Source organism: Aegilops tauschii, chromosome 7 (genome assembly GCF_002575655.3).
Source record: "Aegilops tauschii subsp. strangulata cultivar AL8/78 chromosome 7, Aet v6.0, whole genome shotgun sequence".
Taxonomy (NCBI): Eukaryota; Viridiplantae; Streptophyta; class Magnoliopsida; order Poales; family Poaceae; genus Aegilops; species Aegilops tauschii.
In genome coordinates this window covers 556,935,231-556,947,510 of record NC_053041.3, presented here as the reverse complement: position 1 = coordinate 556,947,510, position 12,280 = coordinate 556,935,231, and positions in this window count along the sequence as shown.

The following is a 12,280-nucleotide window of genomic DNA, read 5'->3' as shown; positions in this document are numbered from 1 at the left end:
TACTATCTCTTAGTCTTGTGCTTCATGAATAGGAATTTGAAAAGGAGGACAAGTGAAAATTAAAATTCCTATGTTTTTTCTTTCAAGGAGACACTAAAGGAACAAATCCGTGTGCTCAGTGGACAATATATATAACATGTAGAGTAAAAAAGAGATGCAACAAGTGTACAACCTCTTTGGCGAAGCCATGTCGATCTCAGCGTGATTGGGTTGGCCGGTGAGGATGCTCTGGCTGACTTTGCTGTCGGAGGAGGGGAAGAAGATCTTAGGCGTCTGGAGATGGAGCCTGAGGTACTGCTCCGCTGTGATGGAGGGTTTCGTCGTTGGAGCAGCTCCGGTGAGTTGTACGATGCCGAGGCTGAAGCAGGACAAGAGAGACAACGAACAACGTTAACCTGAGTGGAATTCTAATAGCATCTCCAATACATGACATAAAATACATAACCACAAAGTGCTAGATGTAAAATACATCAGCCGCTCATCTCTGAACTTAACTGTCGAAACTGAACTTAACTGTCGAAACTGAACTTAACTGTCGAAACTGAATTTTGCTGTCGAAACTGAATTTTGTTGTCGAAACTGAACGCACTAGCAAGGTGAGGCTACATGTCGGTCGACTGACTTTTTCATCTCTGGTCAGTCGATTTTGCAGCCGTTGGATACGAAATCAAGGGCCTGCGGTTCATCTTCAACCTCCACCCCCCTGAGCCGCCAGCCACCACCGGCCAAACAGCAGCCCCCCGCCGCCCGCGGCCGGTGGTGCGCCGCCCCGCCCGCCCCGAAAACACTCCCCACCGCCGGTCCGCCGCCGCCCCGGCCATCCCTCTAGGACCCCCCCCCCCCCGTGCCGAGCTTTTTCTCCGGCGATCCCCACGCCACCGCCCCGCCACCGCCGGCGACCACCGCCCCCATCCTGAACCCTAAGATAGATAGTGGGGTACCTCTCCGGCGAGCCCCCCTCCCCGCTGCGGCTGGTTCTTCCTTCACCCCGGCGAGCCCCCCACCCCCTGAAAATTGACTGACCCAAAAGTCGATTCAGTCGACTGAAGTGTAGCTAAATCGGAGCAGCATCGCAAGCAAGAGCAAGAGCGAGAGCAGCAGCGCGAGCAAGAGCAATAGCAAGAGCAGACCAGGCAGGGGACCGAGAGCAAGAGTAGAGCAGCAGCGCGAGCGAGAGCTAAAGCAGCAGCAGCTCCTACTGATGTGGACGTCGCCGCCGAGGGAGCGACGCCGTGGAGGAAGTGGCCGGCGACGCCACCGTGGATGGAGCCGCGCCGTGTCGGCTCGGGACCGAGCGCCGGCAGCACCGTGAGATCGAATCAAGAAGAAAATGCGGCGATTAGTGTACAACCTCTTTGGTGGCGCCGATTAGGCCGCAGCTTCATCCGAGGAAACGGTGATGATGATGCTCTTCCGGTGGTGCAGGTGAAGACGGCGGTGTGGGAATGGAGGTGGCGCGAAAGACAAGGGGAACGTCGGGGCAGCTCCTTGGAGGTGGAGGACGGGGTGGCTGAGCCGGCGAGACGATGAGATCGACGACGGATCCTCATCCGGTACGGTGGATGAGGGACGTCGAGGTGTTGCTGTGGACGACGTCGTCGGGGAAGAGGCTCCGGCTGGGTGGCGGACGGAGCAGGGTGTGGGGTTTCGTCGCGGGTTTTCGCGGCCTCGGTGTATGAATGGGTGGGCGGATGGGATGGCAATGGGGAACCATGGCTTAGAGACGCGCTTGTCCGAAATGTGGGGTAAGTTACGAAAGTACCCCCACCGATTTGAGGCGGTTCTTTCGGTTCAAGGGTACCACGGGCATTTCGCGTGTCAGGATTTCACAGGAGGTGGGAGTTTTCGCGCGCGTTGTAATTTCGGAATAGCAAGGCGCGGGTTGAGATGGAGGGAGTTGTCGGAGCACAACGAGACAAAGATATATCTTAAATATTTCGGGCTAACAAGGCGCGGGTTGAAATTTCCAGACAAGCCTAACATGTACTGTACCAAATCAATGCGCACTACAAATGTCATTCGAAACTTTGAATTCATGTTATGTTCAATTAAAATATTTCGCTACGTGTATAATGCATGCAACCTACTACTCAAATGAATGTTTTAGTGCATTCCAAACGTATATACTACCGCTTCAATATGAACTAAATTTGAACTCGTTTCTCTATTTGAATAAGATCTACAGTAATGATTGTTGTGAAGTCAAAGCATTTGAATTCGTTTCTCTGTTTTAATAAGATCTACAATCATCATTATTGTCAAGTTAAACCATCGTTTGTGTATTATCTTCACAACACACCACATGATTAGTCTCGAGTTACATATGAACTATGTGTACTATATGAACTCGAACTAGATTTTTTGAATCCACTTTATTTTGATTTCAAATCACATTACATTTCTAGCTCTAGCTAGATCTTCATAATCTAAACCATGTCTCATATGTATAATGTGTTTATCACATTATGTATGGTGCCCCGCCCCCTACGCCTACAAGTATTTAGATGTGAGTTGCAAACACCACACATTACCACAAATTCAAATAAAAGGTGAGAATGTTCGATATATAGTATTGTTTAGATTGTTCGATATTTAGTTGTAAGCTGCAAACGCCACACATTATCACAAATTCAAATAAAATGTGAGAATGTTTGATGTATAGTATGGTTTAGATTGTTCGGCATTTAGCTGTGAGTTTCAAACGCCATGCATTATCACATTATGGTATAACATGTGCACAGCACGTGTATCACCGCTATATTCATGCATGCAATGTTTAAAACACTATGATCTCCTATTCAAATATATGAATCCGCTTTCATATCAAATTATGATCTTTGTTAGTCTCTTACACCCACACAATCCTCTAACCTTTGTAGCTACCACTAACTTTCTCTCGTGCATGCACACGCCCTCCTCGCCCTCCCCCTCCCTCGGCATTCTATCCACCGGGCACATTGATTTTTCTCTTTAGGTCGTTCTCCCAGAGTCTCCACAACTCCTTTCCGACACACACCAATCGATAAACCTCTCCGGCGATGCCTGCCTACAACATACACACACACCTTCAATCTCCTCCTTTATGTGTCCTTGCCTCGTGTCTCTCATACGGTCAGACACACGTGTAAACTCTCGCCCCTCTTTTCATCGATCTCACAACCGCACACTCCTCCCCCTATCTAGCTAGTAGTTGGGCCTCTCGCACCACCTCCTAGCTCCATTCTCTCTATCTATCCGTCTCGCTGGGCCTTATTTGCCTCTAACAAATGGACGTACACCGACCGGTTTCTCGCTATACATATAGCTAGCTAGGTCCTTATAACTCGTTTTTACCCACACGTCAATCGATCTACCTCATTAGTTGTGTCTCTCCCTCCGACAAACAACAATTGATCTACCGATCTAGTTAGGTTTGCTTACCAAACACATGGTTCCCCTTCATCATCCATGGATGCGTCCCAACAGATCTATCACGCACAGGCACACACAGAAACACATCCCCACTCTTATTGATAACATTGCAGTTCCACCCTCAGTTTGTCTAGTAGGCCTCTCCCGCCATCTTCGAGAAGCAACTCCATCACCCATCCAGCACTCTACCCCTCTCCCTCCCTCTCCCTCCCTCTCTCTCTCTCCTCTCTCTCTGTCCCATCATATTTCCCGTCCTTCAGTTATGTATGGATGTCGACCGATCTCCCTCAAGACATAGCTGGGTCTCTCCTTCTCAACACATATACGAGTCGTTCTACCTCTATAGTTAGGCCTCTGCCTACCCCTCCCCCCACCCCCCTCCCCCCACACACACCGATACATCGAGCGCTCTAGTCATGTCTCCCTGCCACACACAAACTTGACATGTGCACTCTAACGTTCCGGTAGGCCAGTCGCCCTATATCTTTGACTTGCACACACACACAATTTCGATGGCTCTCTTCATCGATCTCGCACCCACCCACTTGATCCTCTCTTCGACTCTATCGATAGCTATGACCCCTCCCTCTCTTGTCGTGGATTGCCCGACCCTCTATGTATGATATGGATAGGCCTCCATTTCACACACATTGCATGCAAAATTTTGTTTGAGATGTCATCGACACATATTCCCACAAATAATTCATGAAATCAACCCCCCACCCCAAAACAAAAAACACTCACGGACGCGGTTTGTATCTCTCACACACACCCACGTAGGTGGGGGACGTGCACGAAGAGAAGAGGTGCATGCACGGCGCACGTACTCCCGTCTCTTTCCCAACCACACCCGCGCGGGTACACGGTGGAGCTCATTTCTGTACGAAAAAGGCAGCCCACGTGGTAATTTGGCACGTGTATTGGTTGTCCACTTGGTGGAGGGAGGATCGTCTACCACGGGTGAACAAAGAAATTGTGGCTTGACGTGTTATGTTAAAAAAAGAGGCAAACCATGTGGGGCCTACCTTAGAGGCAAGGCTCTATACACTGGAGTACTTTTGATGTGTCCCGTCAACTCGCAGAACGAGGAGAAGCTTGCTTAGTACGCCATCTCCCCCGCCCACGGGCGCGGTGGCTCGCAGGATGAGGTGAAGCTTGCTCCGCCTTACGCCCGCTCCCTCGCCCATGCGCGCGGTGGCTCGCAGGACGAGGAGAAAAATTTACTACTCTCTCCGTTTACTCCTCGTCCCTACTACCTCGGTTATAGAGATTATATCATATTGTTTGGAATATATATGTCCTTTAGTAGATTTCAATATGAACTACTAGTACATACTCCAAACACTGATGTATATAGACGTATTTTAGAGTGTAGATTCACTCATTTTGCTCCGTATGTAGCACTCTCCCTCGCCCCTCGACCCTCGCCCATGTGGTGGACGTGCAGCAATTCATTCGGTCTCATATAGCCAGAACGATATATACTGCACTACCATTATTGCTCGACTTCCCGAAGAGGCGAAGAGCCAATCGCAAGGTTAATATTTTGGAGATGCCAAGCGCAAGGTTATAGGAGAATGAGTAGTAGGTGCCGCGTCATTTATAAATAAAGTTTTTTTCTTCAGTGGCACGTACGCAATATGATAGGTTCATATGGAGAGAAAAGGAAACCGCTCCACTATATACATAGTCAGGACGGGCCAGCCTACACGGTTGCTTGTGGGGTTGCTCTCTTCACACTCTCTCGCACAAAACGACTGTGGCCACATCTCTAACATCCCGGCGGATCACGTCCGCTTGGGGAAGGGGTGGATGCTTAGTGTAGATGCGGTGGCCGTCACCGACGGCGAAAACCCACTGCCGGCACGTCTCGATCAGGGGTCCCCGCCGTTCTCTCTCACAAAGCCGGTGAGGTTGCCTTCGTCCCGCCCTCCTCAAGGTTGAGCTACATCCCTCAGGTACAACTCCCTTTACAGCCGGCTTGCACCACTGCTCCAGCTGCCCACATCACTCCCTGTGGATATTTCTCTACTTCTTTGCCCCGCACATACCTCTACTGGCTTCTATGTACTGTATTTGTGATGAGTTTATGTCTCATCAACTAGTCCCAGTAATCTTATTCTAATCACGCTTCTTCAATTTCTTTGCCACAGGGATGCTCATCTCGATTTCAGTGAAACTGCACAAAATGATCCGATGGTCAAAAGGTTGCAAACTTCATTTATTAGGAAGCTCGAACATTGCCAGCAAATTGAAGCCTGGTCAGGGTTCACGGTTCAAGGGCTAGGGACTGCATGGATCGTTTTTTTCTTTACCTGCCTCTGTTCCAAAATAAGTGTCAACTTTAGTAGTAGTACAACTTTGTACTAAAGTTTGCACAAAGTTGAGACACTTATTTTGGAACGGAGGGAGTACATATTTGCTATGATCTGTCAATCATTGAGATGCAATAGCATGCATGTTAGTCTCCTTTGTATTTGATGAAATGTTGCAACGGGCAACCTTGGACGCAAGATACATGTAACAGAAGCTGGAAGCTTCATAGCATTGTACAAATTTATCTCGCTGATAAATTACAGTACGTACTATACTAGTACTTCCTCCATTCCTAAATATAAGTCTTTGTAGAGATTTCACCATGAACCACATGCGGATGTATATAGATGTATTTTAAGTGTAGATTCATTCATTTTGTTCCGTATGTAGTGGAATCTGTACAAAGACTTATCTACTAGTAATAGCTAGCCCCCACTACTAGGAATTCTCTATCCTCTCCTTGAGCCACATCATCAAAATTGATGTAGCAGTTAGATGAAGTAAATCAGTCCATAATAGCCGTCTGATCTAGACGTTGAGAGGCTCCGCACTAAGCCACATGCAAGCATGCAGAAATACCGTGGCACATGCATGTGAGTGGGTTTTAAATCACATCAACATGTCTGCATGCAAGCATGCACCGGTAGCATGCATGTAAGTGAGCTTTTAAGTCCCATTAACATGTCAAAAAGAAAAATATAATCCCATTATGCAGTAGGAGTTGGCTAATCTTTTTTCCTTACGTGGGATGATATAAATGATGATGGGAGTTTATTTAGTTTGGCTACCACATTTGTCATGCGGTTATAGAGTTTTTTTTAGTTCTATGAAATCGATAATTTTGCGCAGAGAGATATACCGTTGTTCCGCGGCAACGCGCGGGGACTCATCTAGTAATATTTAGGAACGGAGGGAGTACTATGTAAAGAGTTAGGTGTCGCACGGTGATAGTGTGAGGTGGGCCATGTAATCACTGAGCCTGTGTGTTTTCACTGCTCTTACACGCCTCCGCTGTAAGAATGGAGAAAATTGTAATCTAGTAGTAGTACCTCCTTTCGCCGAAAGCGTGGGACATCCAGCAGTCCTACCACCTCAGTAATAAAGACCAATGATCCGTCAAATCACATAGACCCAGCAGTAAGTTGGACGGACGAAGCAACCATCACTCTTGTGCCAGTGAGAGGTCGCGTCCGCTCTGCCCGGGCATGAATGCGGCACCGATTCTTTGGAGCGGCGCTGACCGTTTCGGGCGGGAAGCGCGCGCGGGCGATGGAGGGGCTTTGGGTGGGCCGGGCTGGTCAGAAGCGGGCGTGGCAGCTGTCCACATGTCCCTACCGGACACGCCCGGAAACGAGAGGATGCACCGACTCTCGCGGCTAAAATCGTACTACACTACACAACATCTCTCTGTAGGAGTAGGTCGATCTGTCGCTCTCTCTAACACACACACACACACGCACGCACGCACCTTGGTCCCGTTGCACCTTCTAACGTGACTTAGTACACCTAGACGGAGGGAGTAGTAAGTATACGAGATACGGTGGCACACTGACTTAAGTCGAATACAAGTGCCCAAAATTTGTGTGCATGTTATAATAAGGATTCACTTAAAATAGTACGTGAGCGAACAGAGGGATCAATTGGACAGTGTTCCCGAGCAATAGCGAGATGTGTGAGGTAAGATACACCGCTGGCGCTTTTAATTTTTCTTATTAATTTGTTTGTTTCACCCTCTGACTGGTGGGACCCAACGTACTACGTGGAGAGAGGTAAGGTGACTAAGGCTGCATTATTTCTGCACCACTTTGGATAGTCTTACCACCAAAGCCACATGACACGATTATGATTGAAATCCCAATGACTCCCGCACACAACAAAAAAAAACACGGCATGCTTGTCACACGAATGCAGGAATGTATAAAAGGTTATTTCCCTCTCGTTGAACATAACGGGAGGGTTGTGTAGCTGGTTAGCCTGTTCGCTCATCAAACTTGAGGTCTCGGGTGGATTCTTTGACTGGTCAAAATGTTTTCTAGGGTTTGCACGCTCCACACTCTCTCTCCAGTATATATATACACGCTGGAGCCTCAGCGCTTGTAGTTGCTCTCTTCACACTCTCTCGCCCTCTCCCGCTGGAGCCTCAGCGCTTGTAGTTGCTCTCTTCACACTCTCTCGCCCTCTCCAGATCTAAACAAGACTTCGTTGGCCTCTCTCTCCCCTCACTGCTGCTCAAAGAGCCGGCAGGATTCGTCCGCCGGGAAGGGAAGGAGGCTTAACGCTGTCGCCGTCGGCGAGGGACTACCGGCGCAGCTGTTCACTTTCCACCCAACGGCGGCGCGGGAGGGCCTCCGACCCCTTCTTCTTCCCCGTCGTCCCGTCGCCCACCGAACCACGCCCCAAGAACCTTAAGGTATAATTTACTTACTCCACATGCATTGCTCTAGCTGCATGTATACCATGAATCTAGGACGTGGTTCAAAGAGGAAAGGAGTGGGGGAAAGTAGTGGGAAAAGTTGTATATAGCATGAATCTAGGACGTGGTTCAAAGAGGAAATGAAGGGGGAAAGTTGTATAGAATGAATCTAGGACGTGGTTCAAAGAGGAAAGGAATGGGGGAAAGTAGTGGGGAAAGTTGTATCGCATAAATCTAGGACGTGGTTCAAAGAGGAAAGGAAGGGACGAAAGTACTAGTTCAAAAAGGAAAGGAAGGGACAAGGCTGTAGAGTTTGAGCAGGACTAGATTTGCTGCGCTCACATAGGGAAAGGTGTCTAAACAAAACTGGGACCAACACAAATATGCTCCTTGGTTGTTTGTTCTTTGTTGCAACAGACTGCGCATGACCACAGTACATCGGTAGATGCACATGGTGCTGGTGCGTCCACTGTCCCGTGCAACTCATTAGTTGTTGTTAATCTAAGGCCCTATTTGGTTAAAAACTCTCTAGTCCCTACCTGCTTGGTTCCAGGGACTAAACATGGACTAGAGGTTATTAAATGCAATGCTAAAAGACCATGTTACCCCTAGTAATGAACTAATAGAGACAAGGTGCGATGCATGGCAGGGGCAACTGTTGGAAAAAGTCCCAAAAAGACTCCCTCGGGGTCTTCTTTCTTTAGTCCCAAATGCCCACTTTTAGTCCCTAAAAGTCCCTCCTGTTTGGTTTAGATGGGACTGACACGGAGTTTTTTTAGTCCTTACACCAAAATGTCCCTGTAAACAAACACCCTCTAATAATGCCGCTGGAAAATTGATGCAATGCCACAGTTAAAAGCAAATTACATGTTTAACGAATTTTATTGTTAATATAATCTCTATGTTAATATTAATCAATGCCACCGTTTGAGAAATGCTACTGTCTTGCTTTCTTTCCCATTTAGATAAGGTAGATGCTTCTTTTTGTTGGCTTCTGTGTCATCCACCGTTATTGACCACTAATTGTTTCCTTTGCACCTCTGTGTAAACAGGGTTATCTACTTCACCCTGTTGCCATTGTGACCTTTTGTTGCACTGCACAAAACACTTTTGTTTTAAGAGTGTTTTGTGCAGTTCAACCAAAATGTCACACCGACAACGTTGCTTGATTGCTTGATCTTAGTGGAACTGCACAAGAGGAGATCTTACTTCCTATCCGTTAAGGCGAATTTGGTTCAGATCTTCTTCTTGTGAGTTGTTTGAATTCCGCATCATGAGAGGTCAGTACTAGCCTTCTTTCACATGATTCTGCAGTGTGCTTTCATATGTTGTGCTACTTGTATGATAATGTTGCTTGATTTCAGTGAACTGCACAAATGGAGACAAGACTTCCAATCTGTATGTGCACCGTAATATCCCATTGAGGTAAGATAAGGATATTTCACAACTGCTGGCCTGTATTTTGCCACTTTCATCAGAAAATTAAGTTTAGTACTATACTTGTGCTCCCTAATTGACATGCCAAATCTTACATTGAAGGCGAAGCTTGTTTGTTATTGAACCAAGTGATGAAGGGGAAGAACAAGCGGAAGAAAAACAAAAATCAACTCCCCGTGCTGTAATGAAGCACTGGAACTGTGATGACACAAGTAATGATATAGTTTTGCATCTTAATTTATTGCTATGGCTGGAACGAGCAATTGTTTTGCCACTGATTTGATGCCACTCTTAATGTAATATGTAATTATCTCTACTTGTGCAAACAGGGATCTTCTTTGAAGATACCATATATTTTAGTGGAACTGCACAAGAAGATGTTGGAAACATTAAATTAATCGAGGAGTATATAGTAAGCATGTCCACCACCGTAGATAGCAATAGATGGTTCCGGAGAAGTGCTTCATCTGTATGCTCTACACAATAAGCCTCCTGACAAAGGTTGGTACTCGCCCACTGATTTCATCCATATGATTGAGCTTTGTCATCTCTATTGGTGTTGTGCTACTGTTTAGATACTGTCATGAAAAAGTGGTATTGTCCTTGAGAAGTGCTTCATCTATGTTGTTTTAAATATTTCCTTTCCTTTTTTCGAGCAAACAGGGATGCTAGCATTTAGTAGTCCTCTTGTCTTTGCACAACAGGATCATCTTCCTCTGAAGAAGAATATGGAGTACGTGAAGTGACTAGTTCCGATTATGCCAGGATGAAGAAGCCCTGTCTATCTTCTCATCAGAAGGAGCAGTTGAAGGGTGGTTACATTACTCCCCACAAGACCAAACTAACTTCAGCTCAGAAGGACTGACAAATCTCCATTTTTTTGCTGTGATGCGTGAGTACAATGTTGTTCTAGGATTCTTTCTGGTGAGTTCCATTTTTCTAAAAGTGTGCTCTACATGGACCATGTATGTGCCTGTTGAAACTGTCAATTCATAGTACAGTTTGCTTTATACTAATCACTTTTTTATATTTGTGCAAACAGGGGTGCTCAGCTTGATTTCAATGGGAACTACACAAAATGTTCATGAATACATCGAATCATTCATTTCCACCACAAGAAAGGAGGTGCCGATAAGTTCAAGGCGTTGCAACATATAAGGGCGAAATCATACAAGCTACGCGCGAATTTGGTTGATTTGGTGGAACTACACAAAAAGAACAGCTGGTTTATTTAGCACGAGGTGCCATGTCAATGTCCGAACTGATGGCAAACCCTGCCCATTCCACAATCGTAGGCATTTGATATTTTGGAATGGGACAACCTTGTCAAATTTTGCTCATTGATTTTAGCAAGACATGTGTTTGATATTTTCGAATGGGACGCCCTTTCCTGTCAGCAGCGTCGATCAATGTTTTCTTTATTCTTTAGTTGTGAAGTAAATATTGCCTCTGACATGTGACTCGCTGAGATGCATAATCATCGATTGTTTTGAATGTTCTCTATGAATTGCCAGGCCTGTGTGTTTGATTGCAATGTACAGAAACGCTAAAAAGCTGCTCAAACTCTTTGTACGCCTTCTGTTCCTTTTTACTTCGCACATTGTGAAAGTGCATACTTTTTTGTATAAGATTGGTCAAAGTAGAGATACTTTGACTGCAGACAAAACTTGTATGCAGACTAGAATGGACCGGAGGGAGTACATGTGAAACTGCTGCAAACGAGGTGATCACCCTGGGAATAATGCTAGTACGTATTGTTTTGCATGTTCATCCAATGCCAGTGATACAGGAATTCGAACTAATCGAAATAAATTCATTCATACACGGTCGGATTTCATATAAACATGCCAGATTTCATTACATTTCATACATTCTTCAACTAAAAAGGGGTGCGCTGGAGGTATAAATAATTAACCGAAGCCACCCACCTGTGTCCCACTGAGCCGAACAGAAGCTTCAGTGACTTAACTGCAGGTGCAATTGCGTAACTGACATGTGGCCTGTTGGGCACACGTGTCAGTCAGCCAACTGCACCAGCAGTTAAGTAGAAGCAGTGTTCTTCTCCAGCGCAGCTCTCCGACTCCACGTCGCCGCCAAGAAGCTAACCGGCCGTCAATGGTCAACCCGTCTAGCTTGGCTTCAACCGGAGGGTAGCAGCGGTGGCCTTACTTGGACCCGAGTGGCGGCGACCTACCGTGTTCTACTCTTCCTCGTTTTCTGTGTGGCGCGGCCTCGTTGGCAGCGGGGCGGGGCCTCGGCGGAGCCGGCGATGTCCTCTGTCTCGTTGTCGGTGGGCGGCGCCTCAGCGGAGCGGTGGAAATCCTCCCCACGTTGCCGGCAGGGTGGGGCCTCGGCTGAGCCGGCGATGTCCTCTGCCTCGTTGTTGGCGGGGCGGGGTCTCGGCGGAGCCGGCGGTGTCCTCTGCCTCGTTGTTGGCGTCGCGGGGCCTCGTCGACGCCAGCGGAGCGAGGACTCGTCGGAGCTCGCATTGTCCTCTGCCTCGTCCTCGGTCTCTCCAAACAGCGCCTCGCCCGCTTCATCGCCCTCTTTGCTAGCCTCTTTGTAGGCGGCCGCAGCCTCCGCCACCCGCATGCGGTACCGCCAGCGCTCGAGGCGGCCCTTGCGGGCGGAGCGGTACGAGTCGAGCAGCGCCTCCTGCTCCGCCCACTCCGCGACGATCTGCTCCTCCGCGTGCAGGTACTC